General features: G+C 45.4%; 1 protein-coding gene across 2 annotated transcripts in view; it reads right to left on the bottom strand.

The window, feature by feature from the left end:
- The window catches only part of DLGAP3 (DLG associated protein 3), a 1,216,386-nt gene that overhangs the window by 790,397 nt on the left and 399,552 nt on the right, over positions 1-26,437 (bottom strand). The gene's annotated exons all lie outside the window — the stretch shown is intronic.

Here is a 26,437-nt window from a genome sequence, read left to right as displayed (position 1 = left end):
CAGTCTAAGATTCATAACGTACACAGGGTTGTTAAAAGGAAAGCGACCACAGAAGTGGATAGGTAGGTGAGTAATGTTGGTGGACATGGATTACAAAATCATTTTTATATTTCATGAAAGGTGTTTTGTTTAGAGCTAACCTGTCACCTTTCTGCCACCTCAGAATACACTGTGCAAAGGTTTAGTACATATGAAAATACAGTGCATCTCAGAGAATACAGACACTGCAGCCAACATCAGGCGTTGTACTCTGAGAGTGTCATACATAAAAACCCTCAGCTCCCATTGGGCATCAGCCCTTGCCTGCAGGGCACACTGCTCTCACCAGAGCAGACAGCCTGGTGACCTGCCCACCGAAACGGTATACCAGTAGCATCTCTGCTCCTCCCAACTGGCCCTGGCCACCATCCCACAGATCCGCAAACCACAGCTGGAGGAAGATCTTTCCCCTACTTTCATGCGAAGACCTGTAACTTTCTGCCTCTAACCATCACGCAATCGGGAAGAACCTCAAGACCTGGCTCTTCGACTGAACTGGAGACCCAGCCCCCTCACCCCCAGCGCCTTGAGACCCGCACGGGTGAGTAGTCGGCTTTATAAGAATATTGATTGATTGAGTAGAATATCAAGTTTTTAATATTGTGCTAACAAAATATCATAGCCAGTCTAGCAACTACCAGGTTTACAACACTTAACTCCACATGTATGTACCTTAGTGATATGTTATGTCTCTTCCCAGAAGCTCAAGCGCCTAGAAGCATGAGTAACCACCAGCCCTCGCTCTCAAGCTCCCTCGCCAGCTGTGGTTGCACAGGTAAATGTCTGCATTAGTGGGAGGCTGCATGAGAGGTCTGTCTGCTGCCTATCAGGTGGTCTCTCTGCCCTGACATCTCACGTGCCTGGTACCATGACTTCCTAACTCTCTGTAGTTTGCTGCCATCAACGCCACCATACTCCAACCCTGAGACTTCTACCTTGTGGAGTCTTCTTTCCCGCCTGCCCTCTCCAGGAATTCCTCTCCTCGTCTCACCAGCTCCTCGCCTTCCTTCAGACACCTATGGACAGATATCCACTATTGCTCCATCCAGTGACAAATCATTGTTTTAGGAAGACAGTTCCATCCTCAAGGCCCCTCCCCCATTCTCGCTCTCTTGCCCCGTCATTTCCTCACCTTGGCCCATCTTTTTATCTCCTGCTTCCCATCAGCGCTTTGAGGAGATCTTAACGTGACATAAGGAGCTATACAAATAATCAGCATACCATAATGTAACATAACTGTGTCGGCGGAATTCTGTTCAAGCATCACAGATTAATATACAATTTAAAAAGGCACAGAGCGAATCCCTTAAGACCATTTTATGTTCTACTTCCTGCAGCCGCCAGTGCCATTCTTCTGGAATAATTTACCGCCCTAGGGCAATGGTGGGAAGCGGGAGTAAACGAGGTGCCGCATATTTCTCTTTTTTAAACAGAGTAAAAAAAAAAAGAGTGATTCATAATTATTCGCCGGGGTCCCTAAAGTGATACCCCTGACATTTTCACCTAGATAGCATTAACTGTCTGTACGAGCCCAGAGACACAGGGCTTCCCTCCCACACTAACTAGCACTGCCATGGACTCTAAAATTGGTCTTTTTACTGTTCATTCCTATTACCTTTTTACGTTATCATACACAAAATGTGCTATTTTGGCAAAGGACGCCAAATCTAAGCAGGAATTTTGCATTAAACAATAATCTTCTTTTTTATCCGCATGACTGAGAAGTGGGGTATCTACCAAGGTTTTCCTTTTTTTACGGATTGTTTCTAGCCCTGGGGTGGCTTTGACCCCTCCATTACTCTAATATTGACGTCACAACAACAAACAGCTCCAACCCCTGGCCTCCATTCACACGGGTAAGACTGCACCTGATCATTTTCTGGCTCAGTCATGAAGGGCTGCGGTTCCATGGCGCGCGCGTCCTGCTGCGCCCGCAAGCGCGCACGGTCATGGCGCACAAATTATGGGTTCCGGCGCCTTCCATTTGATTCTGCTCCCGTCACAGCGCCGCCTTGTTTTTACACACACTGCTCATTTAGCCATCAGGCTGGCAGGTTCTGTACTATTATTTTAGTAATGGTGCCTGTTTCTGTGCAGCAGCCCCGAGGGCCGCAGGGATATGAATATCCCAGAGATAAGTGGACCAAAAACCATCATTAGACTTCAGGGTTAGGCAGTCAGAACTATATATAGTATGCACCACTATACAATATCACAATGGCATTTATATATCTGAAATGGCCCTTAGTGCTTCCAAAACAGGAGCTATGATCACCCACATTTAGAAGGTGAAAAGATCTAGTTGGGCGTGCTGGATTTAAAACCTGTGACACCCCCCTGCCCCCTCCAGTTTATACTCAGGCCTCTGCAGCAAGAGTTCTTCTCTTTGTCCGTCTCAGCAGAGTGCAATCCAGCTGAGCCCAGAGGAGCAAGAGGCCCCGCCTCCTATTTCTGTTATGTCTAAAGCACTATAAAGATTGGGTTCTGTAGTACACAATATAGCCCTTCTGTTAAGTCTGCTGGCCTGCAAACACATAGATTGACTGCATCTTTCAATTATACATTATGTTCAGTGAAGACGAGGTGGGCAGCGGCATTTGAGGGGCAGTCCAGGAAAGAGTATGGGAGCTTATGCATGTTGCTGCAGGGGCCTGTCCCCTCTCCATAGAGATGTTGCGTAGTTCCTATAAAAAATATACAGGATCTGCGCGTTTAGACAACATACACTGTAGGATTGGTGCCAGATGAACACTGACACCCCCACCGGGTATGTTGGCCTTTTGTACCAACTAGCTCACAGTGCCACTCGAATCTCCTCTTACCAAGGAGAGAATAGTTCTTGGCAACCATCGAACATGACAACCCTGATCCCTCAGGACCGTGGAAACAATATACTACCTTGCTCTAAACACGCTGGGTATTTTCAATAAGAATTTATTGAACAGTTGTTATTCTGGCGTAGAATAGATGGGATGCAACAACCGTTAAGCAGTATAAGATATAAATGATTAGCAGTACGATAAAGGTAAATGGATGGTATAGCTCTACCATCTTACTAGTCATGAATGCATACGAATATATAAAACACATGATAAAAGATGTGTACTCCTACGATGCCTCCCTATCTAGATGTACCTAAGTGTACCTAGCATGGGTTTAGGTGTTAAGCCAAGAATCCCTCTAGGATTTAGTCAACTCCATTACCTGAAGTGAGAGACTATGGGACCCTGTCCTGGTCTTGAGCTGGACACCCCACGAGGGATGTTGGACCACTACGAGCTGGAGTGTCTGCATGCAGGAACCTCAGCGTCTTTGGTCAGTGTGTCGGCTGGGAAGTCTCAGTCTCTTCTGTCTTATCTTAGCAAGATGTGATGTATATATATTTTTTTTATTTGGAAGGTTTTATATAGCGCGAACAAGACTCTTGCGAGTAACAGAGCGCTTTACCTATAGGTCTCCTCAGGGGTCCTACCTTGCTGTAATACTGTGTCGGCTTAAGGATGACGTCGGGCATGAACTTTGTACATAGATTTTATACAGGAGATGGTAGTCCTGCTGTGCTTCCAAGAATCCTCTTGCATAATTTATGAGATTTTGAACTAGGGAAAACCGCATTCTGAATGCAGTGTAGTATCTAGGTAAAATGTCAACCCCTGTAAACCGTGACAAGTAATGTAGGGAGAGAAGATAGGTGAAGGGTAATGAGATTACGGGTGCTATATTATGATACCTATATGGAATATAACAGTGCAAACCTTATTTAATAAACAGATTATTTGGTGTGGGGTTCCTAAATTTGTAGAAGGCACATTGACTCATGAATGTGTGTGGGCCTTCCTGATAGTGAAGCAGTAACCCACAAATATATGGCAAGTTTATTTTTAAAAGTTTGCTCGAGATGACGACTTAGCTCATACAGCTACCCAAAAAACCTAGGTCAGATATGCTGTGGTTGATGCTGAACTTTCTGAAAGAAGGATGGGATTGGTATGGGTGCATGTGAGCAGTAGCGGTAGATGAAAATTTCCGTTTCGCCCGTGGAATTAGTGGAATTTTCTTGACTTCGCGTTACTCTTGTAACACGGAGTTCCAGCCGAATTCTTACCATTGCCATGTGGCATAATTTTTCTCCCACGCTAATTCAGAATGGTAAATTGGCAAGCGTGAGTGAGATTTGGTGTCGACTTGTGCAATTTGTGGACAATATGAGGACATCCGGCGAGATTTTTCTAATATGGGCAGTCTCAGGTGGTCACGACAATTCGCTGTCAGAAGGCTGCCACTTGTATAGAAAAACCTACTCGAGCAGCAGCAAAATGAACCTGAGTAGCTGTGCACTCTGGCAGGCTGGTGGGTGCAATTTTGTACAGATTTTTAGCATGAGACGCGCTCCCAGCGCTAAACCACAATTCGAGCAGCGCAACATGCCTATTTCTGCCCGTTGGTGTAGCACCGCAAAATCTCACAGAGATTTGATGTAACCCAGCAGAATTCTACAGAGTCAAACTCCATGAGTTCCGCCTACCGCTAATGAGCGTTACAACAAACAAATGATGGACGGAATGCTGACAATGCAGACATTCTCCCCCAGTCAAGAGATCTGGGTTAAATCCATCGTTCTTTTGCCCACTACGCCACCCCAGTTCAGACATGGCCATACGCAAATCAGTCTTGACCCTGTGCCTCATGGGAACAGTCCAGCCCGAACTGCCAAGCCATGTCTTCCCTGGACCGGAATCAAGCATCCTAGGACCGGTTTCTGGCTATCAGCCGTCATCAGCCAGGATAGCTTAACTCCAGTGGCGTAGTGAGCACGGGTCCCACGTCTGGGAATACCCATCCCACTTAGGGCGAAAAGCGTTACAACAAACAAATGATGGACGGAATGCTGACAATGCAGACATTCTCCCCCAGTCAAGAGATCTGGGTTAAATCCATCGTTGTTTTGCCCACTACGCCACCCCAGTTCAGACATGGCCATATGCAAATCAGTCTTGACCCTGTGCCTCATGGGAACAGTCCAGCCCGAACTGCCATCCTGGCTGATGACGGCTGATAGCCAGAAACCGGTCCTAGGATGCTTGATTCCGGTCCAGGGAAGACATGGCTTGGCAGTTCGGGCTGGACTGTTCCCATGAGGCACAGGGTCAAGACTGATTTGCATATGGCCATGTCTAAACTGGGGTGGTGTAGTGGGCAAAAGAACGATGGATTTAACCCAGATCTCTTGACTGGGGGAGAATGTCTGCATTGTCAGCATTCCGTCCATCATTTGTTTGTTGTAACGCTTTTCACCCTAAGTGAGATGGGTATTCCCAGACGTGGGACCCATGCTCACTACGCCACTGGAGTCAAGCTATCCTGGCTGATGATGGCTGATAGCCAGAAACCGGTCCTAGGATGCTTGATTCTGGTCCAGGGAAGACATGGCTTGGCAGTTCGGGCTGGACTGTTCCCATGAGGCACAGGGTCAAGACTGATTTGCATATGGCCATGTCTAAACTGGGGTGGTGTAGTGGGCAAAAGAACGATGGATTTAACCCAGATCTCTTGACTGGGGGAGAATGTCTGCATTGTCAGCATTCCGTCCATCATTTGTTTGTTGTAACGCTTTTCGCCCTAAGTGGGATGGGTATTCCCAGACGTGGGGCCCGTGCTCACTACGCCACTGGAGTCAAGCTATCCTGGCTGATGACGGCTGATAGCCAGAAACCGGTCCTAGGATGCTTGATTCCGGTCCAGGGAAGACATGGCTTGGCAGTTCGGGCTGGACTGTTCCCATGAGGCACAGGGTCAAGACTGATTTGCATATGGCCATGTCTAAACTGGGGTTGTGTAGTGGTAGTGGGCAAAAGAACGATGGATTTAACCCAGATCTCTTGACTGGGGGAGAATGTCTGCATTGTCAGCATTCCGTCCATCATTTGTTTGTTGTAACGCTTATCGCTAATGAGCAGCACAAAGTGGTGCCCCTGCCTAACGGGCACACACAAACTACACCACCAAAGTCTTACATCACCCAGGGGTCTTCCATACTATAGCTCATTCCTAATTGTTCAGTGTGACTTGATATTATGGGTGAAATACCCCCATTCATGAAAAAAATAGTGTCCATCTGGCGTTATAGTCCAACAATTTTGGCATTGTCAGTAGTGGCCAATAATTTTAGCAGGAGAGGGCCGGTGGGGCACACAAACACACTCACTCACTCACACCCATGCATTCATACACATGCGCACACACACACACCCATTCACAACACTCACTCACAAATTCACATAAATTATACATACATGCATGCACCAAACAACAAATAATAAAAAACTTACCTTCACTGCAGCTCTACGAGAGGAAAGCCTCGGAGGCTCCAGGAGGGTTAGTACTGCTGCCTTCACTCAGGACCCAGCCAGGAGCTCTCAGGCAGGGCCACCCTGACCAACTGATTGTAAATCGAGTCAATAGTAGCAGTGAGTTATCCAAACAACCGAGGCATGAGGGCTTCCTAGACGCAAGTGCCTTCCAACTATTACTAAATACGACCCACTGCATTGACTACTACTACTTCAGCAATGCAGTTTACCACTAGTTCGAACCTATGGCCACATTGACCTTAACACTAAATCACTCCCTAACACAACCTCTTACATTAACCCAATCTCAAGGTTTGTCCTAAATTAAATTGCATGAAATAAAATTAAATGAAATGGAATTATATTAAATTGGCAATGCTAACCTAACTCTTATGATACTCTTAAAGGTAGTCTCAACACGCAGGGGCTTATTTACAAGCCCCTTGCGTCTCCAGTACGTCATGTTGCGGGACACATCGGCGGCGCAACCTGCTGCTCGATATTTACCCTGCGTGGCTTTACACGTGCTTGTAAATATCGCCCCTTCTCACGCAACACTTTGCATGTGAGGGGCGTGACATGGGTGTTGCTGTGGGTGTTCTCACGCAACACCATTGTATTCTGATGCATTTCCAGATTTACAAGAAATTGTAAACCTGGAAATGATTCAGAATGCTACGCCACCCTAGGGGTGGCGTAGCGAGGTGCAACGAGTAGAAATGTTTACATTTCTTCTTGCTTTCAATGCATTCTACATGCTGCATTCTACAGCATGCATGGAAAGAGGAAATCACCTCTCCCCACGACGCAGGCATCCTTGCACCATGGTCCAACGGTGCCTACGCTGGCGGATGGCAGCAAATTGTGTACCAGCCCAGGGGAAACACAGGGATGCGCCATATTGTTGGAAATATGTTGCATACCTGTGCTTTGAAAGTGACTCACTGTGGCACAGCCAAATGGCTTGCGGCACGCTCTGAGTCACTTTCATTGTAAATATGGCCCTAACTTGGCGAGTTTTGACCAGGCACCTTGAGCTGTAAAGTCCTCACCGGATTCTGGTCTGCGCACTTCGACGGCACAAGGCTGGTGTCACCCGGCTGTGGCTGGTCCTTCAGGTACTAAGTACCAATGTTCCCTCATAAACTCGAAACCTGTACTCCCTTATTAAGAGACAACAAAGCATACCAGAAAACTCAGCACTTCAACTAAGGCTGGGAGCAATCAGCTTCCCTTAGGAGAAAACGTAGAGCCTGCAATTGAAGAGGAGCAGATAGTCCTCTCACTTCTGCAGAAGTCCCAGAGCTGCGCTTTTATTTGGGGCAGTTAATTTAGTTTATTTACGTTAATTTATCAGGAAATTCTGTGCATCCTGTGCTGTTGGAACAGATATCGAGAGAATGGACTTTTGTGAAACGGAGCGCCTGCACTTTCATTGAGCGGATACTGAGTTAATTTCAATATGTGAAAACTCAGTGCCTGTACTTTTATTTGACCACGTACGCAGCACAATCACTGTTGAAAAAAGCTAACAAACCTGCACTTTTATTTTAACAAATGCAAAGTGCAGGCACTGAAGGAAAACTCAGTGCCTGCACTTTTATTTGACCATGTACGCAGCACAGTCACTGATGGAAAAAGTTAACCTGCACTTTTATTTTAGCAAATGCAAAGTGCAGGCACTGAAGGAACACGCAGCGCCTGTACTTTTATTGAGCGGATACTGAGTTCATTTCAATATGTGAAAACTCAGTCCCTGCACTTTCACTGGAGTAGAGCACTACTCCACAAACACATTGCATGTCCTTTTTACAGGAGCGGGCGCCGTGTGCTCACGTTTGCCAGGGAAAGCAGTTGTTGACTTGTGTTTGTCTTGGATTCTGCTCAGGAAATGATGGAACCTCTCCTTGTCATTATAATGCAATCTGGCGCATACCGAGCACTGGCACACAGATTGCTTCCTTTCCATGAACACACTAATGTCTCTAATTATTTCACCATGTTTAAAACTCTGCATACTTTAATAACGCCCACGTGCGACGTGCGTGCGTGCTTCATGCACAGTGCACGCATAATTGAGGGTCTATCCGTATAGCTGGCACACTGCAGCGGTGCCAGGCACACGAACAGGCTCTCGATCAGTGCCAGGCTCCGGTTTCAAATCCTGGCTTTGGTCCATGGTCCAGCATTTTCGTATCTATTTATTATTTATGCTGCCCGACATTTAAGTGTCAATCCGTGTGAAATGCAATTAGCAAAACTCTAATCTAACAAGCATTGGCAGTGCCACAAGGCCTGGTTTACAAACGAAAGGACCTCTTCAGTCATTGACGTGTTTAGGGCTTTAGACCCTGGTTTAGGCCCTCAATAACTCATCGTGTATGCGCTCTATCATTCATCTTTGCCCTCATTCAGCCATTCATTCACCCACTGACTCATTCATGTATTCACCCACATGCATAATCACAATAAAACGCACACATGCAATCTCAACAATGAATGCTTGGCGGGCTAGTGCATGCAGAAGCAAATAAAGTTAAATATAGCAGAGGGTGCCCATCTTGTTTTAAAGTCCCAGCATGGCCACATTGTTTAGAAACAATATGTTGCCCATCTTGGGAAGGTAAAACAATCATACACTATGGATGATATCATTCTGTAATGTTCATCTGGTGTAGAAGCAGTGTTTGCCTAGGATAAGTCACTCTGTAGATTAAATGAGCAGCAAGCAAGGGACCCATTAGCGCTCTCTAGGAAGTACTTGTATGCTTTATAACATAACAATAACAAGCATTTGCAATTCAATAGGTCGTGCATTTACGAGAGGTTCGTAATGCGATACCTATTGCATTACAAATGCTAGTTTGTAAAAACGCCCATGCAGCACTTTAACTTTAATGTCAGCCATCTTTAGACAAGCCGTGTCTAAAGAAAGGGGCATGGCTGCCAGTAAAGTAAAAGCGCGGTATGGGGCGCTTTTACAAAAAAAGAATTTGTTTGTCCCTTTCTTTAGACACGGCTCGTCTAAGGAAAGGTCCGCAGACAACATAAAAGTGTAAGTGCAGCATGGGGCAGTTAAAAAAAATAATCAAATAAATAGGTTAAAAAAACATGAAGCCGCATTTGGTGCAGCAAGTAAAGCAAAGGCACGCCCACCACTATTAAAGTAGCGTGTCGTGCTATGTAAAGAAAATAAAAAGGCGTTGCGAGAGAGTGTGTCCTGCATGCAGCAGCAGGCAGGAGAAAACCATTAAACGAAATAGTACTCGAAGGCTGTAATTAAAGCCTAGTGAGCTACAACACATGTAAAAGGGAGTGTCCTGATGAGAGGTTACAAATGAAGACAAGGCGGTACCAAGGAGAGACTAACAAGCCTATTAACGAATCAGAAGCCAGTGTTAACAAAGGACAATGACACACCTAATTAAAAAATATGGAAGGAGAGAGGGCGGGGCTTCAAGTCCATACTCTAATACAACATGCCTCACAGAGCAGCACATGCACTGCCCAGGCTCGACCTAAAAAGAGGAGAAGTAAAGAAATGAAAGGGGACCTGTGAACTGGAAAATATGTAAAACTAAAGGATTAGTTCACCAGTCTTGGCACAGAGGCACCCTCATTTTTAGGCCGGGAGGCACGTGTGATCAGACAAATGCTGTCACTCACAGGGCCAGAGAGACAATTGTTGAGGTGGAGTGGCCCTTGCCCCATGCTGGCATAGATGGAAATATAGACAAATTGGCGCTATCATGATTAATGAAATCTAGTGATTTGTGAACTGTACGATGACTAACAATATATATAAATGTTTTATTATTAATATAGCAAATGTATATATACCTCTCGAAGCTATTTCCCAAAAAATGACTGCATTAATAATGAGTTTCTCAATGAAGAAAGAGCACTGAGGCACAGGGTTGCAGAACACGATGAGCAGAGCATGAAGCAACACAGTATGTACTACGCATGTACTATATGGATGACAATTTACTATGAGGATGACTCCATAACTGAAATTAGATTGCTGACATTTTGCAAGGTTACATGTTGAATTGATGCAAAATAATGTAGTAGACTAATAGAGCTGCTCTATAATGACATGAAAATGGTTAAAGTATTAGTAGACCAATATGTCACCCATGCTTTGTTGGTGAAACAGTCCATTTTTTTAATGTTTACTTTTCACTTTCAATATTTAAATGAATGTGGCATGGCGGTCAGTGTTGTGAACAAGGCTGAGAAGCATTGACACTTGTTTTGCACCTTTGCACTTTAACAAGTAATAATAAATGATTCAAGCAGCAAGCTTAAGAGTGCTGCTCTCTACTTCATTGAGTGAGAGGAGTGACAGATAGAAAGCTCAGTGGTAACAGAGCTATTTACAAAGCCCCTCAGGCGTTCTGGTACACGACTGCGACCATCGCGGCTCTTATATATATATAAATATATATATGTATATATATGTATATATATATATATATATATATATATATATATATATATATATATAACATATATCTCCCCGGTTCCAATCCCTGCAGGCAGCCAACCCCATACTGCACACAGCCTTGTGGCCAAACCAACCCCCCACAGGCCGACCACCTGCACATTGCCCTGGGGTCCCCATCCTACAGGACTCAGGCCCTGCACCCAACCTCCCACATACAGTCAACTCCATGCTGCACACAGCCTTTGGCCATGCCCTAGGAAGGGTTGGCAGCGAGGCCTGGCCATGCCCAATGCCCCATGGGTGGCCAGTCCCACTGAGCACAGCCTTTGGGTCCTGCATGGCTTAGGACTGGACACAAGATCAACCCTGCAGCCAGTTCCTGGGTCCAACCCCCCTGCAGTGAGACAACTCCACGATGCACATGGCCTTTGGCCATGCACAGTGAAGGGTTGGCCACGGGGCCTGACCTATGGTCACGCCCTGCAGCCAATCCCCCCCAGGGCCAACTTTAGTGCTGGTACCGCCCAGTGCGAGTATGTTGGTTGGAGCCCCCTAATGACCTCCTTCTCTAAGAATCCTGTTACTTACCACCCTCTAACAGTGACTCTCAAATCTCCATAAGAACTCTCTCACCTGCTTTTGTTTTATAGAGCAGCACATACCAGCGTAGTGTGTCATAGCACTTTACATCACACAGAGACATTGAATCACATGTGTGTAAATTAGTGTATAGGGAATTTTACATAAGACAGACGACAACAAGGTGTAGGAGACACATGTCATTCATACTGGGTATAGCTTAAGAGAGCTTTATCTGGAGAGGCACAAACTCAGAATTTAAAATGTGCCACCATGGTTTGTGGTTGTCTTTACCAATAAGAATTGATTTATACCCAAATTAACCCTTTTTTGCAACATTTGGATAGTGAAAGACTGTGGGAGAATTCAACACTTTAACCAATAACTTGCACTTTTCATGCAGCTCTTATCTGAATCACTGCTCTATAGTTGGATTTTCATTTTTAAATTGTAGGTAATAAAAGGATCTCTCTGACAAAAGCAGTAATCCACTGAACTAGTTACATCATAACCTCTTCTATGATCTGCATGGTGCACGTATCTTGCATCAGGCCTTTTAAGCCTCTCTGCTACTTTATGAGTCAAAACTTTGATTCCCAGCAGGTCCATTAATCACCAGCATTTTCTTATCATTTTTATTGTTGCCAGAAACTTGCTGGAGGCAGAGAACTCTGCAGCAGGTGCTTTTAAATCCACTATAGATGAGACAACACAGCGCCCCCTGATGTGGCACCGATCACAGTGCCCTAGAGCCAGCCCTGCCCCGACCCCTACAGGCAGCCAACCACACATCATCACCCTTAGAGAGGCAATAGAGACCCTGGGGACCCAGGGCCCAGGCATTGTGTCCAACCCCTCACAAGCAGTCACCACCACACTGGACACAGCCTTTGGCCAACCCTCACTCTCACAGGCAGCCTGCCAGACACCACATACATCCCCGAGAGCCAAATGCCATAAAAAGGGGAGGAGGCATTCACACCCCCTCACCAAGCCTTATTTGGTCCAGAGGACCTAACCCCCAGGGACAAATGCAATGCAAAACGTGAGGTACGCAGCACAGGCCCCCTCCCCGAGCTTTATTAGGTTCTGGTGACACTAACCTCTAGAGCCAAAAGCAATAAAAAAGGGGAGATGGCCACGCAGACTTGCTCCCCGAGCATTTTAAACCTGGGGACCAAATCCCCCTAGCCTGAATAACATTATTTAAGGAAGGGGACGTGCAGCCTTCTCTGAGCCTTCTGAGGCCCCAGAGACCCCATCTGCTGTTGCCAGAGATGGGTGCTTTATTGATTTTCTGGGGCACTCACAAACTACAAGTTGGGGGCCACACAGGGAGCCACCGCAGCCCCAGCCAGCTCCCCTCATGGTGCGGGAACTGCAAGTTCTTCCACCTGGAGGAACATCTATTTATGCTTGCTCCCTCTGGGCGGGATCAATATCTGTTTCCCTGCCCGCAGGAGTGCAGAAGTCTCCTCCTAACCTGTGGGACCACGGTTGAATCTCCCACCAGCTGGGAACAGAAATGCTTTCCCTGCTCGAGCTGCTGTAGGCAGGGAAGGCATGTTTGCTCCCTCTTAGCAGGAGATTTAAAAATGCTCCCACCAGCTTCCTGGGTCCCAACTTTTTGTCTACGGGAGTGATATTGATGCTGAACTAGTGCAGGTGCAGTCCGGCGCTTGGAAGTAAAATTCTGATGGACGAAACAGAGGTACTGTTTCTTTTCATGTTAGGTGGTTCCGACTGTCTAGTCAACAGGGCGCCAGCCGGGGCAACGTGTATCTTCAGCTGGTATAGTTGAAGACTGAGGTGCTGAGTCACAAGGTGTAGTCAAAGAACTGTGAATGTTTAACCTTTCTGCTAATGGGAAAATCTGACAATGCCATATAACTTTAAATGAGTATATACATTGTGTGTGACGTGTGCAAACACGCCCTGTTGCGGGTTTTAAGTTGGGGAATTAATTCCTCTTCAATCCTGAGGTCCCCTGGGGGCCAACTAGCCCACCAGATACCTCCAGTATGCGCCCGATCCCTTCTTTTAAAACTAAATTTTTTGAGAAGGGGGCTGTGTAGCCCCCCTTCTTTTTCTAATTTATTGGCCCTGGGGACCCCATCCCCCAGGGCCTGACCCTTTTTTTTTTTTTTTGTTTTTTGGAGGGGGGCTGCCTTGCCCCCCTCATGTTGCCCCTTATGGCCCTGGGGACCCCATCCCCCGGGGCCGTTTTTTTGGGGGGGTTTTATTTTTATTTTTAGGAAGGGGGCCGCGTGGCCCCCCTCCCGGGCCACTACTGGCCCCGGGGATCCCATCCTCCGGGGCCTGGCCACCTCGTTGGGGACCATGGGGGGTCCCCAATCCCCCCACGGTCCCAGCCGGCTCCCCGCCTCCTGCGGGAGCCGGCATTGCTTTTCAACATGGGGAACAGCTAACATGCTGCTCCCCATGTGGAAAAGCAATCTGCTTTGCTTCATTGAAGCGAGAGCAGGTTTTCCTGCTCTTGCTTCAATGAAGCAAAGCAGTTTGCAATGGCAGGGTGGGAGCCGCGAGGCTCCCGCCCTGCCATTGCAAACAGCAGTGTCCCTGGGGGTGGGCACCCCGGGACACTGCTGGAGCCGGCCCTGGGGGGTGGCGGTCCCCAGGGCCGATCATTGGCTCCAGGGGGGGCGCGTGGCACTTTCCCACTTAATGTAAAGCCCCGGGGGGTGGTGGTCCCCGGGGCTTGGGGGTCCGTAATGGACCCCCTATGTTAAATAATTAGTGCCCCAGGGAGGTGGCGGTCCCCGGGGCGTGTGGAGGGGCTCGAGCCCCCCCACACAGGGTTTTTTCATTTTTTTAAAAACAAGCCCCGGGAGGTGGCAGTCCCCGGGGCTTGGGGGGGCCTTTGAGCCACCCCACCCATCTATAATAAAGCCCCAGGGGTGGCGGTCCCCGGGGCTGGGGGGGCTGAGAGCCCCCCCCCATAATTCACATAAGCCCTGGGGGGTGGCGGTCCCCGGGGCTGGGGGGCCCCACATTATCATTTACATATTGCCCATGGGCCCACTTGGCCCCCCCGGGGGCTAAATAAAAACGAAGCGCGGGAGACCGCGCTTCGTTTTTTTTTCGGCAGCGGGATGCGTGGACCCTAAGCGAATCCCGCGAGTTTTTAAATCCTTGTGGGACCCCCTGAGCAGGCCTAGGGGGTCAGGGTGTTTCTACCCTGCCCCTTTGTCACATTTTGTGCCTTTCTGGGGGGGTTTTCTTGTGCCTCGGTTGTACCGAGGCACAAGATGGCTGCCGACACTTCCTGATTCAGAGTGTTGGCAGCCAATTCAGCTCGTGCTCGGGAGGGTGCGCGGATCCTCCGAGGCCATAGATATATCTATCTTTTTAACTCTAATTTTCTCAGGAACTACTGAACGGATTTACACCATTTAAGCAAAAGGCATGAGTCTGAACTGATGGCTACCTCTTTGCCAAATTTGGTGTTATTCCGTTCAGCAGTTCGGGCTGTAGCTGCGTCAACAGGTCCAATGGGAAAATGCATGGGGAAAACGTGTTTTGGGACCACCCTATTTTCTCGGCCCGTGCTTGACGAATCACCGTGAAATTTTCAGGATAGGAGCGGACCGGAGCTGGCCAAAAGTTTGGAAATTTTCATGAAGATTTGTCAATCGGCGCCAACGTTATTCCAAATAGAATGTTGTAGATTTCCTATGGAAAATAGGTCCTAACTATATCTACCTATATTTGTATATATATATATATATATGTGATCAAGGCCGTTTTCCTGCCGAAACGCGTCATGGCAGATAGAAGGGAGTCACCAATACAATAAAATTAATATGTATTGACCGACGAAGAGGAGTTTGTGCATTCTTTTTCAAGTGAAAGTCGACGAATGCTTTAATCTCATATATATATATATATATATATATCACTGAAGAAAACAAAAGGTTAAAATAATGCTAGTTAGGTGAAAATGTCCAATAAAATATACTATTTTAAACAAAACCACCCAAATTCACCAGCTATAGTTATCTCAAGTAACTATAACTTGTGCCCTAAAGTCATTCTAACTAGCTCTCCATTCATGCAAAGTGTTGTCATCAAGGATGTCATTTTGGACATTGCAGGGATGTTATCAATGATGTCCTAGAGCATGTAATGAGTGGTGCAATATACGAGGTAATTTGTAGAGCATAGCGAGGGCACAAGTGATGGTTACTTTAGGGCATGAGTGTCAAAGAGTGAAACACATGTGTCAGTGGTTAGTTTTATTAATTCCAGGTGGCTTGGATGGTATTTTACCAATCCCAGGCTGTAATACTGTGCCTGAAGAGGTAAAAGGCTTTTTCATTTTACATCTCAGTGTGGATGGCACTAGCTATTCTTATGCTTAAAGACTTTGCTGTAAAAATGGTGAAAAGCTTTGTCACTTTGTAGCTCCTCGTGGATGGCACTGTACTAAGCCTATGCTTAAAAACTCTGCTAGAAAAAGAGACATTTGAGGTGAGCAGTTTCAGAGTGCCAGTGGTGGCATAGGTTCTCCATAGGAAGGATCTGCTCTCAACTAAACCTTGGGAACTACCCAGAGTGCCATCAATGCTGGATTATGCTTTTTTGCATAATTTATGCAGTATCTTAAGTCTGAAAGAATATTCGCTTGATATATTATAGTTAGGTGTTCAAATAAGGTAAAACCTCTTGATTAAAAAAAAGAACCTCTGAAATCCACCAGTTATAGTTTACTGAACTGACTGTAACTTGTGTACCGGCATGCACTGCATAAGTATAAGTAAACTATAACTGGTCAATTTCAGAATTCGTATTTTTTTTCAACATTAGTTTCAAAGTCTAAATATAACATCACTTTAACATTTGTTTTTTCAGCGAATTTTCATTTTTTTTTAAAGTGTAACATAACCTATGATCTTATTAGCATATATTAGTATTTTTTAACTATAATGTATATTGGGCAGATGTTATGTGTATACACCTATATATGCAAAAAAGGGAGCAAGGCGTCAGAGCGAAACACATCTCAGGGGTTGCTTCTATTCATTCTAGGGTGGCTTTGATGTTTTTTTCTATTCCAAAGCTTTAATACTGTGCCTGGAATGGTAAAAGGCTTCCGCCATTTTTCAAGCTGGCATGGATGGCACTTGCTAATCCTATGCTTAAAGACTTTGTGTAAAACAGTGAAAGGCTTTGTCACTTTCTAGATCTGCATGGATGGCACTATGCTATATCTATGCTTAAAAACAGCACAGAATACCCCCTAACAGAACTTCTGAAATCTCTTTTTCTGTTGATCACATAAGGTCTGGCAATAGCCGAGTTGTCAAATAACTGACATTTACCAGTTATGGTTTTTGTCAATTTACACAGCTCAAATCAAAAAAGATTCTTTCCAGTACAGTTTTACAGTGGATGTGTTATGGTATCAATGGTGTTAAAACTTATATATGGGTATTTGGGAGTATTTTGTAAATGTGAGCAAGTATAGTGCACACTAATGGCAAAGGACCACTTTTCATAGTTATGGAAAAACCTGACTGCACTAGAAAAATACAATGTGTATATGAACCGAGTACCCTATGGTGACTAATCCTCGCAAAAAGGTTTTAAAGTGTGAATTATTCTTTTTCGAGCCTGTAAAATTTTGTAAAGGACTATGTAGGTGGGAAAAGGGGTAAAGTGGTTTATCCACGACCACCAATTTTGGTCATGTGGCAAAATAGGAGTAAGGGCCTCAGCATGAGTGCCCTAGTAAACCTAGTAAACCTGATTTGTCACTAACGGGAGTTAGCAGCCCCCTCGGAATTACAAAATCCATGGTAACTCCGGTTTTCACCCACATATTTCACCTGATGAAAGAAGTCAAAATCTCTTGGGGGAAAAAACAGGGAGATGAGAAACTGCAGGGGAATCTCTAATTCCACATTTCCGAGGGTAACCACAAAGTACACTTCACAATCTCCAAAATCCCCTCCCCAATCCCCTACCCTCTGATTTACTGTTCCCCACGATATGGGTAAATCAGCAGTGGAGAGGAAACACCAAGACACACTCAGGGCACTTTTAATAACAACCTAAGTACTCCTGGTTTAAAAAGCATATGAGACAGTACTGAGCATACATAGACTCCAAATCCTTCTGCACAAAAATCTGATATGTTAATTTCTGCATAGTAGATACTTGTATAATTACTTGTTTGATACAGAAAGTCATACCACACGTGTGCCATGTACAAGTGATGTAAATAACAGGTGGCATGATTACTCAATGTATTGCTTCTTAATTTACAGATATCATAAGGACGGAAGATGTACTCTTCCTTGCAGCTAGGATTCGAACTCAGGACCTGCAGATCACCACATATATAAAAGATGAGCTTGCATCTCAGTGAGCCATCCAACTGACAGTCCGATAGGTGAGTTAAGCCTTTGCTAATGGTATTCAACATGGACCTAGAAGTGCCTCACAAGGACATCCGGCAAAACTGGCATGTTTCTGGTTCTCCTGGACCTCTACTGGATATCTCTAACATGACTTTATTAGATTTTACTAGAACTTCCTACTGAGAAAGGATCAGAAAAGGATGAGAGAAGCTATCTATTGAGCATCTCTCTAGACTCAATGGAGTCGGCCTTGGTTCTTATGCAGTATCACCATTTGTTGTTGAAGCATGTGGGATTTTTTCAAGGGTGGACTTGTGATAGAAAATCAGGTGTGTTCTAAGAATCGGGGTGAAAATGGTCCATAGAACGAATTTGAAGTGCAGCCAACCTAGATTAACCTTTATACATTCTAGATTAATTTAGTCTCAAATAAGTCGTAAAACCCAAGGAGACATCATCAAATAGAGGAACGTTCCGTAACGCCTATTATTGGTGATTTTTAAAGATGCAGCATTGGTTAGAGAGAACTTGTTTCCTCTACACTGGATGGTCCCTCTAAATGCACAAGCATTTCTATTCCAAAGTTTTACAACTCTGTCATCTTAATAGTTAATATGTACCTGTGGCAGGAGCATGATGAGACAGCTACCCCTACCTACACTCTCAGACCTTGAGAACACCCTGGCCCTAGAACCCAAAGCGCCAATGAAATGGCTCCTAAATCCGGATTTAGTATTTGTCATAATAGCTTTATTCGACAAATAGTCATAAAAGCTGAATACAATACAAAATATACGACCAAAATATTAAAACGTTTAAAAAGCAACTTCCCACTAAGTTAAAAGTCCATAAAATATTATAAAACAACAATAACATGTATAAACTCCTCTCAATATTATATACATATTGTTAGATTTGGGGGTCTCTAGTTGGCACAGGTAGGTACCTGTGACAAATAGGGACCCTTGCGTCTAGTCAGGGTAAGGGGCTACACTCCTAAAATAACCCCTGCTCACCCCCTTGGTAGCTTGGCACGAGTAGACAGGCTTATCTCGAGGTAGTGTGTAAAGCATTTGTAAACACATACAGTAATCAAGTCAACACTACAGATAGACACCACACAACTTTTATATCAAAAATAAGTATTCTTTATATAGACTTATCACAAGACCACAAACGACAAAAATCCACAACACTGTTACTTTAAAATGGTAGACTTAGCTTAGTTCTCTTAAGATGGTAAATGTGACACTCAGAGTTCAATGTACCATAAGATGCGTAACGCAAGACAACAAAAGTGTTGCAAGGACGGTGATGCGTTGAAGATTCGGTGCAAAGAAAGAAAGATGGTGCTTTCTTCTTGCTGCGACACGCTTGGCGGTGATGCGGCGGCATCTGCTTCGACGTCGATCCTCTCCGCTGGCGATGCGAGTTGCTTCCACAACGATGCGAGCCGCAACACACCCTGGGACACTCTTCCTGGTGATGCGGCGGCGTCTGATGCGACGCCCATCCTCTTCTCCGGCAATGAGCCGCGACCGGCCCTGCGACACGCTTCCCAGAGATGCAGCGGCATCTGATGGAACGTCGATCCTCTTCTCTGGCGATGAGCCGCGACAGGCCCTGCGACACGCTTCCCAGTGATGCGGATGCATCTGCTACGACGTCGATCCTCTCCCCTGGCGATGCGAGGCGCTTCGGTGGACCTGCGATGACTCAATGATTCTTCTGCGACACACTTCCCGGTGATGCGGCGGCGTCTGCTGCGACGTCGATCCTCTTCTCCAGTGATGCGAGGCGCTTCGTGTTGTGAAGCGGCAGCGGCAGTTCGGCGACACGCTTCTTGTTCGTGAGTCGTGCTTCCAGCTCCTTGCGACACTCAGTCCCTCAGAAAGCCTTGCAAAACAGCAGGCACTTCTAAAGGACTCTTGGGGAGCTGGTTGGTGAAGTCTGTTGTCCCTGAGACTTCAGCAGGAGGCAAGCTGTTTTCCAAGCCCTTGGAGATCCTTCACAAGTTGAATAAAGTCCTTTCTCCTTTCTTTGGCAGTCAGGCAACCACTGCAGGCCAATCCCCCAATTAGCACTTCAACTTAGAGATAGTCTCTCCTCAGTTTCTTCTGGTTCCACTCCTTAGCAAAGGTTTATTCTTGTTTCCCAAAGTGATCTAAAGTTCTGGGGTCTGGGTCCCCCTTTTAATACACAGTTTCTCTTTGTTCTCTGAAGGCAGAGAGGCCTTTGCCTAGTCCAAACCAGTTCTGGTCAGTCCTAGAGCACTTTGTTGACATGACTCCTTCTTTCCTTTCACAGTGCAGGGCAGAGACATCAGACGCACCACAGAAGGTGGAGCCAGCATTGTGGAGGGAGAGCACAGCCCTATTCAGGTCCCAGGTGCAACTCCTCCCACCCATCTACATGGAGATCTCTATATTCATCCCTGTGCTGACTCACCTTGTCTCCGGGAATTCCCCAGCCCCCTGGAATTTCCCAGCCCCTGTCACTCAGACTCCAGACAAGGAATACACAGCCTAGCAGAGGAAGGTTTGGATGGTTAGACAAGAAAATACCTACTTTCTAAAAGTGGTATTTTCAAACATAGAATGTTAAAACAAACTTCACCAATAGAAGTATTTAATCATTCTGAGTTCAGGCATACTAAACTCTAATTTCTACCTAGTTCCCTGAGTCAGTTAGGATTATAGATGTAATAATCAAACTGCCCATTCTGGCCTATGGGGAACAGTTAGCCTTGCAATAGTGAAAAACGAAAATGGCTGTAATTCACTATTAGGACATGCCACACACACCAGGGCATGCCCTACCTTATACTTACAATGCACCCTGCCCTTTGGCCTACCATAGTGGTGACTAATTTGCAGAAGAGGGAAGGTTTAGGGACTGGCAAGTGGGTGCACTTGCCCTGTCAGCATGGCAGTACCAGACTGCACACAGGCTCTGCAATGGCTAGCCTTAGACACACTTTAACAGGCTGCTTCTGTGGGTGGCACAACCAGTGCTGCAAGCCCACCAGCAGCATTTGGATTACCCGCCCTGGGCAATCCTGTTGCACTGTACTAGGGTCTGACAGGTAAACCAAACCAGCCAATCATGGAATCACTAATCCATATATCAATTTATAATAGGTAGAGCATATACACTTTAGCACTGATCAGCAGTGGTAAAGTGCCCACAGTCATAAAACCAACAAAAACAGGTCAGACAAAACACAGGAGGAAGGCAAAAAGTTCAGGGATGACCCTGCAAAAAGGGCAAAGTCCAACACATATATACAAGGGAGTCTTTTTGCTTAAAGAAAAACAAAAGAAACACAGAGTTCCGTGAAGAACTCAGCTCTTGCTTTGCGCTTACTCCCTTTAGCTTTAAAAGGAATAAAAAAGACAGACCCCTTTCATTTAAGCAACTAGGAGAACAAGCATTAAAAATGCAATAGGTCTCGCCTTTCATTAAGTTAAAGCCATTTGCTTTGCTATACAATACCATTAGCAAAGCAAATGTCTTTAACCTAATCAAAGGCAAGACCTATTGCATTTTTAATGCGTGTTCATCTGTAGACAAAACGTTTCTTGTACCACCAAAAAGCATAAGAGACGAGGTAGGAAGGACACTGCATTTTCTGCCTGGAATCTGGTCCCGGAATCAGTGCAAATATTACAAAATCTTACCATTCAGTACTGTGGATCCAGGGTGACTCTATTTCCCAGAGAATAGCAGGCATTTCCTGTTTGCTACTGCTTTTTAAAAGAATTCTGACTGATTGATTGAAAGATCAATGGAGGGACATTTTTAGAGCCAATTCAGGCAAAGCCACATAGTATGAGACTGAGTGTAAATAGAGATGCAGTTAAATGTACAGCAAGGCAGAAAAGTCACTAAACAGAAAACAGAGCAAGCCATCCATAGAAAGTACAGACTCATATCAAGAGTAGAATAAAGCACTGACTAAGTAGAAAGTGGATAAAACCACAACAAGGATATGGTAACATTATGTGAATGAAACCACAAAAAGAGCTGCAACACATCAATGAAATCACAGGATCAACAAAACTAGAGAACAGAAAGAGATCAAAAGTGACAAGAAAATCAGAATGGAACCAGAGAAGAAGACCGGAATCTAATAAGGAATAGTGAGAATCCAGCAAGACCAGAGCATGAGTTGAATAAGCTGAAGAACTGGGCAAGCAGCGGAACAAGAATTTTAGCCAGAGATGCAAAGGAACCAGAGGAAGAACTGAACAAGAGCAGGACCTGACCCAAAGCAGCAATGGAAACAGAGAAGCAGTGGGACCAAGGTAGGGATGGACTCATGATACAAATGGACCAGTGCAACGGAACCACAGAATCGAACTGGGAAAGGAGGGGAACCAGAGCAAGAATAGAAGAATAACAGTAACAGGACTAGAGAAATTAGAGGAGCAGAGCATCAGTGGCACTAGCGATAGTCATTATCCTCCATGGCAATGGAACCAGAGCAGGAGCAGAACGAGATCAGGAATGGAGTAGAACCAGGAATATGGACCATACAGGATTTGATGGAGAGAAAGTTCTGAATAACAACATGAATCAAACAAGCACGGGATTTGAACCATATTAAGAATGAGCTGAGGGCAGGAATAGAACCAGAAGAATAGCTGAACTAGAACAGAAGGGAAAAATGAGACCTAAAAAAAGAAGGAAACAAATGAAAGAAATGAACAAAAACAGGTATTGAATTGGTCAAATAATGGTACAACGGCCATGCAAGCAACGCAAGATCGGAACTTGAACAGGAATGGATCCCAAGTATGTGTAGAACCCAAAGAGGAAAACAGCTAGAGTTTGTATAAACCAGGACAGGAGTTCATCCCGAGAAGGGAAGGAACCAGAATAGGAATGGGTCCAAAGCCAGAAAGGAGTAGCGTAGAAATAGATCTGGGGCAAGAATGGAAGAAGGGCAATATGGAATGAAATGTGAGCAGAAATTGAACCAAAATAGAATCAGGACAAGCACAGAGAATGATAACCGAGTAGGAAAGGGACCGGAGCCGGAAACTGGTCATTGTAAGTGTGGAATATGGTGAAGACTGGACCCAGAGTAGGAATGGGTCTGCAGAAGATTCCTATCCAGAGCACGCAGAGAGCTAGATCAAGGAATGGCACAAGTGGAGAAAGGGAATGGACTGCAACAGAAATGGGACCGCAGTAGGCATGGGATAACCCTGAATGGGAATAGAACAGGCAAACAAGCAAAAAATGGTAAGTGTACAAAAGCAGTCAAAGAAGCAGATCAAAAACTGAAGTAGATCCACAATAGAACCGGAGCAGGACAGAAGAGGTGCAGGAAGCGGACCCAAGCAGGCAAGAATAGAACCGGAGCAGGACAGAAGAGGTGCAGGAACCGGACCCGAGCAGGCAAAAATTGAGCCAGAGCAGGAAGAGAATCGCGGCAGAAACTGAAGGAGCCAGAGCAGTGTAGAAGGGGCCCGGAGGAGCGGGTGTGCGTTTGTCTCTGTCTAGATGCAGTTTCCCATCTCGCCACGTGCACTGGGACGACGGATATCTGAGAAGGATAAACAGACCTGCTTGCGTTTACGTTTTGCTATTTTTAGTTTCCAACGGAGGGACTGTCCTTATGAAAAGACAACTGGGAAACAAATCTTTCAAACCAAAGGCTGCTCTGCAATTCCAAGCTGAATACAATTAATATCAGTGGGGTGCCTGTAGGTCGCAGGTCGGAATTCGTACATGACGCGGCCCTTCATTCTTCCGAGATCGACTGAGTGGCATCAAATTAGGCAACGGGGCCTCGTCTTTTTTAAGCGTAAACCATTGTGTCCTTCCTTATTTAGTAGAGCGTGGTGCTCGATATATAATTTGGCATTATAATGTTTGCGTTATTACAGTTGCATTTGAAGAATTACATAGTGCTTCCCGAAACCTTTGAAACTAGAAGCTTCACAAACATTGGACTGATATAAATAAATTCTAAGTCTGGTGAATACAACAAACAAGAAGTGCCGCGGACCGCATGCAGAACGGGAGGGGACGGACCGCGCATCGCGCACTTAACATGAGCGTGCACATCGGCTGTCTGAAAGAGACGCCGTGAGCGTGCACATGGGCTGTACGTGCGCTAGCCGGAAGAGGCGCCGGGCGCTTGCTGGAAGAGGCACCATGAGCGTGCACATCGCCGGTCTGAAAGAGACGCTGTGAGCGTGCAAATGGGCTGTCCGGGCGCCGTGAGCGTGCACATCCCTGTCCCCCTTCGGCCACCAAACCGACGACTATAGATCTCGCCAAGGCGAACAGGGCATGCGCTGCGTCGCTAGGCGACACCTAAAAAGAAGGTTAGGCATATAATACACGTTCATTACAGTGCAACAATCGCTTTTGATCTAATCACCTATGCCCATCCTAAGAATTTAGCTAAAGATATGGCAAGGGGTAACCATGTTTCAGTGCAAATTAATCTAAGAGCTACCTCATATTTTCGTGTACCTAGGGCTCTGCAGAATGGGGCCAACCAAGTACGCCTCGGAACTTTATAAGCGGGACACACGAATAACAGGTGGGCCAAAGACTCCAAGTTTACATGACAAATAGGGCAGGAGGTATCACCTTCAGTGTCCCATCTTGCAGTAAATTACTTTATGGGTAATGTGTTATGGTGTCCCAATATGATTCCAGCTTCTGTACTGGTTATACATCTAGGAATTGACCTGTTAGTGTCAAAGGATCACTATTCCTAAAGGTGTTATTAGTCACCCATCCCCAGTATTTTTCCTTCAGCTGTGCTTTAGAGGGAAACAGGGTATTTTCAGGATTTTCCCATAGGGCGGCCATGCCTATAGTTGCTAGGATAGATCTAACTTCTTGCAGCCATTTAATTTTTTTGCAACGATCGCTCTTATCAGATATTTTAGACCCTCAGCATAAGGTGTCAATTCAGGTGTTGACCAGATTCTCCGCCAGAACAGCAAAGGGCGTAGTCTGGCACTATCAGCCAAAGCCTTCATGCCTAAATCGTATAGTAATGGCAGTACCAGTTTACTTTGTGGTAGGTTGGTGATTTTACAAAAAAAGCTATTTTCAGCTATAGTTAGTTTTGAGAGATTTTTAAATCCCCCGAGCTCTGCCCCATATAATACTGTACTAACAACTATCATGTTATAAATGTTCAAGACTGGACTAACCGGTTTTGTAAACGATGCATTAAATTCAGCCAGTAAAGTTCCTGCTAACTGACGATGTTTCAGTGTGGCCATATCCAGTTGTTTACCCCACCTCATGTCACCCTGCATAATGACCCCAAGATATGTAAAATCTTTTACCTGCTGTAGGGGTCAATTATTTAGCACCATCACTCCTCTGTAAGATCTGTGGGGATTAAATGTCATAAACTTTGTATTGGACACATTTATCTCCAAACCCCGCAGATGACAAAATTCCTCGAAGAGAGATAGGGTTCGCTGTAAACCGCTCGGTGTTTTAGCAATTAGCAGCGTATCGTCTGCGAACATGAGGATGGTGATTTTTACGCCCGCCAGTACAGGTGCATCAGTTGGATTTGCTTCCAGAAATTTTACAATGCCATTTAAAAAATATAGAAAACAGCGTTGGTGTCATCACACAACCTTGTCTCACCCCTCTTTCCACTTGGAAAAGGGAGGTAAACTTACCCTGGGTACCCCACCTGATTTTTGCGTGGTTTCCCTTGTGGAGTCTAGCTATGAGAGTTAATAGTTCTTTAGGCATCTCCAGATCTTGCATTACTCTCCAAAGTCTACTATGGGAAACGAGGCCAAAGACTGAGCCTTTGAAATCAGTGTTGGTCTCCAGTATTGTTAGTTTTGGTGGTGAAGAGAGCACATACATGTCCGCCTTCTTTATAAAGAGTAACCTATAAGTGCAACCTGGAAAAGGTTATCCCATAAAATAATGAGCCACCACATCAGTGATGAGCAGCGGTTTATGGAGATTAAGCCCTATTGTTGCGGGCAGTATCATCAATAGGAAATTGGAAATGTTTTCTGGGTTTCCGGGCACATCACATCTGGAAAATAATGTTATCATTTTATTGTTATCATTTTATTTCGCAGACATATGGCAGCTCAATGTTAAACCATAAAGTACCTGTCAGGGGAGATAAGTGCCGGTGCTCAAGCCGGGGGAAAGAAGATTGGAAGATCGCAAGGCTTCTCTATGAGCTGTTTACAAAGCAATCTCTGGCCTGCTTCCAAGGGATATTTCAGATCTAATTTTAGATTCATCCTACGCTCCCCTTGTCACAGAGCAGGCGGGCTGGCCACTTGAGTATACACCCTTACCGCAACCCTTTTAGTAACTTATTTTTTTTATTTATTTATTTGAGTTTTATAGAGCGCGAACCAGATCCGTGAAGTTATCAGAGCGCTTTACAGGATTGACAGGTAAAATACATGAGCTTGGGAAGGATGGATACAGTTGGGGTGAAAACAGGTAGTTGCAATAAGTAATAGGATAGGGAAGAATGGCAGAAACAAATCATGGAAACAGTTGGGATAAGAACCTATAGTAACATTGTAAAAGTGAGGTAGTGTCAAGACCAGCGAAGGATGCCCCGAAGAGCCTGGTGGGTACCATCCAGATAGCCGTGAGTAAAG

The sequence above is a fragment of the Triturus cristatus genome, chromosome 3_2 (assembly GCF_964204655.1).
Source record: "Triturus cristatus chromosome 3_2, aTriCri1.1, whole genome shotgun sequence".
Taxonomy (NCBI): Eukaryota; Metazoa; Chordata; class Amphibia; order Caudata; family Salamandridae; genus Triturus; species Triturus cristatus.
Note: the sequence above shows the minus strand (reverse complement) of the source record. Positions and strands in the feature narration are given on the sequence as shown.